This window comes from Alosa sapidissima, chromosome 16, assembly GCF_018492685.1.
Source record: "Alosa sapidissima isolate fAloSap1 chromosome 16, fAloSap1.pri, whole genome shotgun sequence".
NCBI classification, from domain to species: Eukaryota; Metazoa; Chordata; class Actinopteri; order Clupeiformes; family Clupeidae; genus Alosa; species Alosa sapidissima.
In genome coordinates, this window is record NC_055972.1 from 8,475,498 (window position 1) to 8,483,967 (window position 8,470).

An 8,470-nucleotide genomic window follows, 5' to 3' on the forward strand; every position below is an offset into this window, starting at 1 on the left:
GCCCCACGGGAAGTTCGGTCTGGCATTGCTCCATTGTGGGGCAAGTATGCTCGCCCTAAATCAGGCGGACCAATCAAATCAGGCTTTACGATGATGGACAGGTGAGCAACAGCGCTTGGTCTATCACGTCATCTGAGCACGCTTAGATTAGGCTTATGTTTGAAACAAAAACGCTGTGGCTAGAAGGATACATGGCTTTTAAGACCATATGGAAAATTCATATTATTTAATGAGTTTGTATCACTGAAAACGATTATTTCTGAAAACTTTGGCCAAAGTTGAGATGTGCGAAAACTGGTGGTTTCACTTTCATCAAGGGAAAACAGCGCTGTTGCATTGTGACATGTTCCCTCGTTCGTTTGAAATCTCTGATTGACCACCTGTTCGAGGGATTTGCGACAGCCTTTCCCAGCTGTTTAACATGTTTGTAGCATATCACTGTTCAACAGAATTATTTTAAAAACGGAGGGGATATAGGAGCAGAAAGAAGGATGGTTCGTGTGTTTTCTTCCTACACCTCACGGTAAGCTATTTTGTTGCTCTGATTGGTTAGGTCTATCCAATTGAGTGCAGAGGCATTCCCCCCCTGTATCGGTTGAAGCACGCCCCATAATTACGTCCCAATGGAGCAGTATCAGACTCATATTCTGACTAGAATTTGAGTATGACAACGTCAGGCTAAGTACTCACTGTAATATTGAATCTTTCAGCATCACAGCTCTTTGGCTGGTGCCAGCAGAAAGGCCCAGAGGCCTAATGTCTTCCCAGCACAGCCCTTCCCCACCCCACCTCCACTCATAGTGGGGAGTTCCTTCAGCATGCCTTTGGAACACAAAAACACAAAAATCACATAGTGCATGACAAGCTAGGAAAGTCACCACCAGAAAAGCTAAAGAAAAAGTCTGTTTTCAGCCATAGAAATGGCAGTGTTGTGTTTTGATTTTTCATTAATTATATTATTGATTAAATGCAAATTAACAAAAAATAAAATTATGTTGAAAAAGGACATTGTTTTTTTTTTACACATACAGATGATGACTGATTATCCCATAGAAGTTATTATTGTATAATTTGTTTTTAAAATAAGTATAGTTATTTGGCTTTTGGAACACAGAAACACAAAGAGCATAGGCAAAGATCCTTGATTACTCCGCTGTAACCCTCTCTGGCATAGGCTACATGGAACACCTGCCTCGTGCATCAAACAGGCGAATTCGAATTGATAAGCGTCAGGGAGGATGGATAGTAGAAAGATGCCATGAGGGACTGAAAAGGCCAGGTAAAAAAGACGAAAAGTATTGGAGGGAAATGCCAAATGTGCCATGCTACCAATTTTTTTTGAAGAGGACAGACATAAGTGGCAACTGGTAAAGAGAGATAGCCATGATTATAACGGCGTAATTGGGCTAATAACCTACTGGACGTTATAGCGTTGTCAATCTATTCGCAAGTAACATATTAAATGAATTAAAATATTAGCATTTTGGTATCATCCAATATGGCTATTCATAGACTTTGCAAATATTGATAACAAAACTCAAGCTTGATCTGTGTATGCAGTAGCCTATAGGCCTAAAAACAAAAGTAGCCTGAGAAGCAGATCAGCCAGTCCCCCGCTGAAAATGATGAGCCCGAAATTAACTATGACTGTAGGGACAAGTAGAAAGGATAATAGAGTTAACCATATGAATTAAAGTTATTTTATGGAAGAAAGAACAGTAGGCTATGACAGCAGTAGGCTACATAATCAACCTATATGGGTCGTTTGCTCAGAAGTGGATGTAGTAAAGGAGCAAATCACCGAACAACAACATGATAGCTGACCCATGCAGAAAAAACATGTAAACAATACAGTAGTTCAATATGCCTCTTAGTGGAATTGTGGGATACATTTCAAATGCTTTATTTCTTCCTTCCTGTTTTTGTTAACTTATCAACCTATCCTTGTGGAATAGTGGAATATTAGCCTATAATAAAAACTACAGGATAGTAAGAGCTGAAATGTTGCCTTTATCCAATTTCCACCACCACTAAAAAAGTGGGTCTTGGGCCTGAAACTCCCGGGCTGAAAAGTGGCCCCACTCCGGCCCTGGTTGCCCAGGTAATACTTTTTTTCCCGTGATTGCCCACTTGACTGCAAGGAGTTTGAGTTTCATGGCACTATAATTTGACATGTTCCTCTCACTTGGCCACAAGCCCCGGCTAGAAAAAGCTATTGGTCACCGTAACCCATCCTTCTCCTGTCACAGTACTGCCCCCAATCCTGCATGGCTTGCGTCGCATCCGTCTCTAAGATAAAGGGACGACTGAAATCGGCATAACCTACTGTAGGGCTGGCGCTTGAACAAGCCGTTCGTTTAAGGCTCTGAATCCAGAAAACGTTCTAAAGGCAAACCTGAACCTGACTACATTCAATGTTATCTATCCAATATTCAGATGTCTCTTTTTTTGTACTTGAAATGTATGCAAATTAGTGCATAATTAATGAGATATTGTTAAATTAGGCTACATCCAAAAACATATATTTTCAGAAAACTTGTAATGCAAAAAAATATTGTCTCTACATAAATAATCATCTAGTAAGAATATCAAGGAGTTACATTTTTACCCTATTCACTCGTTGCCTACAGAGGCCAGTTTTAGGCCACACATGCTAATTAGCAGGTTTAAAACAAAACAAAAAAACAGCTAAATATGATATTCAAAATTAGGCAAAATACCCTTTTTACCAGTGTTTTCTCACATTTGACGCCCAAGTGATATTAGTCCCAGTCTTACTTATGCATTATATAAATGATGATGTCATCTAAGTGTGAAAATGGATCGTGAAAATTTGAAGACAAAAAAATTCTTGTTCCTTAGACTTGTTCCTAGACACCGTACTATTGCACGCGCATAGGCTTAGGCCTATGCAATACACATAACAAACAAGGCATAGCCTACCTTTCAGCTATGGGTCGTAGCATTTGGCTGAATTCCGTTGATATGAAGTAGGCTAGTCTGACAATTAAGAGAGAAATAGTCCCTATTCAGCACGTCTACAATTCTGTGAGACAAGTTATTTCGCTTACCGGCTAGGTGTCGAAGATGAGGCCCAGCCCCACATTTTTGCCTGATGTGACCACAATCTACAAAAGATAAATCACAAGAAACCAACAGTGTGACCTTGGAGCAAGACCCACACATTCTGGTTGAGTTTTTCCAACTCTATGTCCACGTAGCCTAGCCTTTTCTCAGATGATTTTTTGAAAATAGGCTGATGACATTCAAGCTATTAATTGGAGACTTCACAATTAATATCATGGAAGCTATGTCACTGTCGCAGACCCAGACAAAGAGCAACTATTATAGGCCAAAGGTGCAATGAAATGGCGTCATCTGGTGGTCATACAATACACTCAATAATAAATTGATAGAATTGTAGGTGACTGCTCATTTTTCTGTAGAAAGTACTTTGTCACTAACTATTATTAACAGTTGTCAGTCTTTACAGATGATTTACACTGTTTTTTTTTTATTATTACTGTAAAGGCGACTGTGCTTGCCTAGTTAAAACATCTCACTGGTGCTCTTTCCTATCATTCAAATTCCGGCCATGCAAAACAATGGAAGAGTGTGCATCAGGTTCTAGAATCTTTGGTGTGCATGTTTGAGGAGTGCTGAAGAGTGCTATGGAGATTGCATTATTTGCGAAAAAAAAATAGACAATATATCCTTTATAGTGCAATAAAAAGAAATATTTTCCAGTGCATCATTACTGCATAGCAGATTTCTGGTGGCACCATGCATTATTTTGGAGTTGAGAAAGGCATTAGGCATATATTACACCAGACAGACCCTCTCCCAAAGGCCATTCATTAACAAGTAAATATTGATGGACTACCTTTGTTCAAAAGCAGCAATTAGCACTAGCATTCGTATTAACATTAATGTGACATTTCCTGCTTGTTCTGTCGTCAACTCCATGCTTTGAGGAAAACAATCTTTTTATCATAGTTCCCTCTTCAGTGAGCGATTACCAGCTTGTTTTTGTAACAGAGATGGCTGTTTATTGTTCCTAGGTTTGGAAACACCTATTCATATTAATACGTATGGAAATCAAGTTAAACGCCGACCACTGTTTGTCTATTACATGGCCCAGAATGTCTTCCATGTCTTTATAACAAAAAAACAGTAAAACCTAATTTCCCGTAAACATATCAATTTGCATACTTGTAACATTTTTAATAATACTCTCCCATCATGACATTTAACAATAATGAACATTTAGATTTGAACACCATAAATGTGAAAATAACTGTACTATATAGCTATATAGCTAATGTTCTCCTTGCCACTTCAGTTCATAAGTCCATAAACACCCATGGAAGAGCAATGAAATGATGAGTGTGGCAAGGCTGGAGAGAGACGCTGTGTAGGCTACACTAGAAAGGCATTGTGGCAGAATTACAACAGCGAAGGTGAAGGATGACAGATACCAAATACACGGGATGGTTTGCCAAATGATGTAAACTTTTGGAAAGTTTTCCCTTTTAGCTTGTGCACCCTCGCATTGGAGTCCCGAGTTCATATACAAAATTTGGTATCGATAAGTGACAGTGTTCCTGAGATATGGACGACTTCCTGTTTCGGAGCTTCGGCACCGATTTCATTTGGCTGTGACGGGCAAACGCTTCCGAAAATCAAAAATTCTTCTGGTAACTTTTGTGAGGCTTGGTCCAAGGATCATGTACGTCAAGTTTTGTGGCGTTCGGACCAAATTTGTGACCTGTGAAAATTTAGTTTCGCTTTCTGTTCAATCCAATATGGCGGACGAATGACACGCCCACTTGACGTCATCTTCGTGAGTAATTTACACCGGTGCTGACTGGATGTTTTAAAGTGGGAACGGTGTCTATCTCAAAGGGCCCAGGCGCTAGAGCTGGCCAAAAATTAGGGAGACGGGAATAAGACAATTTAAGAAGAACAGTAAGTGCGCTGCTTTCAGCAAGCACACGTAATAAGAAACTTAAGAAGAACAATAAGTGTGCTGCTTTCAGCAAGCACACTTAATAACAGTCATGCAAAACGAAGGCATCACAGTCTGTGACCCCTCATCTCAGATATCAGGTCAAGATCCCTTTGAAATTGTCCTGCAGCAGTTCAAATCGTTGTCTTCTTCTTCTGACTTCTTCTTCTTCTTCTGACTTCTTCTGACTTCCGACCTATCGCCTATCCCCGACGTTTGGACTTTAGTTTGTTCCACCATTTGCTCCAGTAACAGAAGTCGCTGCTAAACTACTGGCTGGATATTCTCACGGCTGCTCTTTCCCCCGGTGTGCTCATCAATTCCAGCTTAGCAACATCACAGAGTGTTGCGCTGTCCGGGCTCCCTACATCTGACGTTAGCTGTTGCATGGATCTGTATGGTATCCTGATGTGGTGACGGCCTTGCTGTTTTGTTTCGGTTTGGGGTTTGCTGTGTGGAGCGCCTTCCGCTTCTCTCTGTGGCCTTCCATCGCTGCGTCTCTGATGCATGATTACTAGCTAACCTGGTGGTGGCTATCTGCTTGGGCCTGTTTAGTGCGGACGTGCGTGTTTGTTGCATGAGTGTGCATGTGTGGGAGTTTGGTTTGCTTGCTGCTCTATTGATGCTCTGTGCTTTTCTCTGTATTTTGTTTTGTCTTATTTGTACTCATTTGTTTTTGTTTGTTTTCTACTGCATGTACTGTCAAGTGGGCTTTCCCTGTGTATATTGCTTGTCTCTCCTGCTGGGGGCTGCATTGGGCGCATGTTGGAGGGTGTATTCTCCTCTGGTGGTGTCCATCCCTTATTGTGTGTGCTGTGTTAATTAGTTTAGATAAGTCACCTTTTCATTTTGATTTGCAGTGTGGTTTGAATCACAGATTTCGCCTCAGAGGCTTTGACATCTGCCCTCTACGGTAAGTCCAATCTAGTGTCAACATTGATCCTGACGATCTAGCATTACATTGCTCTGGTATTGAAGTGCATGTACATTGATCCTGTTTTAAATAAATAAATTGTAATAGTTTTGTATTGTAATCTCACGTCTCTGCCTATTATTCAGACTACCAACTTGTGTGACCCTAGTGGTAAACAGGAAATTATCAGGTTAATTTAACGGGTAGGTTCCTGGGTAACAGGGTATTAGAACCTGGTGACTGTTTATATACAAGGTAGGCTACTGTCACATAAGCAAGAATAAAACAGGAAAAGGCTTGAAATATTTCACTTTATGTATAGGCTAATACACCTAGATTATATTAAATAAATTATGGGGGAAACTTATTTACCGGTACGTGATTTTTTTTTTTCTTTTTAGATGCACCTGTATGTCCTCCGCAACCCATCCATTTACGGCAGAAGAGAGATCAGACAGCATTGCAGCTAGTATTGTTTCACGATTTCATTTGGCTGTGACGGGCAAACGCTTCCGAAAATCAAAAATTCTTCTGGTAACTTTTGTGAGGCTTGGTCCAAGGATCATGTACGTCAAGTTTTGTGGCGTTCGGACCAAATTTGTGACCTGTGAAAATTTAGTTTCGCTTTCTGTTCAATCCAATATGGCGGACGAATGACACGCCCACTTGACGTCATCTTCGTGAGTAATTTACACCGGTGCTGACTGGATGTTTTAAAGTGGGAACGGTGTCTATCTCAAAGGGCCCAGGCGCTAGAGCTGGCCAAAAATTAGGGAGACGGGAATAAGACAATTTAAGAAGAACAGTAAGTGCGCTGCTTTCAGCAAGCACACGTAATAAGAAACTTAAGAAGAACAATAAGTGTGCTGCTTTCAGCAAGCACACTTAATAACAGTCATGCAAAACGAAGGCATCACAGTCTGTGACCCCTCATCTCAGATATCAGGTCAAGATCCCTTTGAAATTGTCCTGCAGCAGTTCAAATCGTTGTCTTCTTCTTCTGACTTCTTCTTCTTCTTCTGACTTCTTCTGACTTCCGACCTATCGCCTATCCCCGACGTTTGGACTTTAGTTTGTTCCACCATTTGCTCCAGTAACAGAAGTCGCTGCTAAACTACTGGCTGGATATTCTCACGGCTGCTCTTTCCCCCGGTGTGCTCATCAATTCCAGCTTAGCAACATCACAGAGTGTTGCGCTGTCCGGGCTCCCTACATCTGACGTTAGCTGTTGCATGGATCTGTATGGTATCCTGATGTGGTGACGGCCTTGCTGTTTTGTTTCGGTTTGGGGTTTGCTGTGTGGAGCGCCTTCCGCTTCTCTCTGTGGCCTTCCATCGCTGCGTCTCTGATGCATGATTACTAGCTAACCTGGTGGTGGCTATCTGCTTGGGCCTGTTTAGTGCGGACGTGCGTGTTTGTTGCATGAGTGTGCATGTGTGGGAGTTTGGTTTGCTTGCTGCTCTATTGATGCTCTGTGCTTTTCTCTGTATTTTGTTTTGTCTTATTTGTACTCATTTGTTTTTGTTTGTTTTCTACTGCATGTACTGTCAAGTGGGCTTTCCCTGTGTATATTGCTTGTCTCTCCTGCTGGGGGCTGCATTGGGCGCATGTTGGAGGGTGTATTCTCCTCTGGTGGTGTCCATCCCTTATTGTGTGTGCTGTGTTAATTAGTTTAGATAAGTCACCTTTTCATTTTGATTTGCAGTGTGGTTTGAATCACAGATTTCGCCTCAGAGGCTTTGACATCTGCCCTCTACGGTAAGTCCAATCTAGTGTCAACATTGATCCTGACGATCTAGCATTACATTGCTCTGGTATTGAAGTGCATGTACATTGATCCTGTTTTAAATAAATAAATTGTAATAGTTTTGTATTGTAATCTCACGTCTCTGCCTATTATTCAGACTACCAACTTGTGTGACCCTAGTGGTAAACAGGAAATTATCAGGTTAATTTAACGGGTAGGTTCCTGGGTAACAGGGTATTAGAACCTGGTGACTGTTTATATACAAGGTAGGCTACTGTCACATAAGCAAGAATAAAACAGGAAAAGGCTTGAAATATTTCACTTTATGTATAGGCTAATACACCTAGATTATATTAAATAAATTATGGGGGAAACTTATTTACCGGTACGTGATTTTTTTTTTTCTTTTTAGATGCACCTGTATGTCCTCCGCAACCCATCCATTTACGGCAGAAGAGAGATCAGACAGCATTGCAGCTAGTATTGTTTCATACCACATACAGGTAAACCGCTACACACACACACAGTACGCAAACACAGAAGCAAACACACACGCACTCTCTTTTACAGTACATACACATTGAATGAGTTGGGGATGGAGACAAATTGACAAACATGATTTATTTATGCAAAGAGACACTGCAGGACTGAGCAAGGCCATATTGTATTGCTATGCAGTGCATGTAGTTTTCTTTATAGCTATATGTTTTGTTTAATGATTGCACTGTTGTGATGCTTTATGGTTTAATTTTAATCCCATTCAAATAAAAGTAATGTGTTTTGCCTGATCAGTTGTGTTTTC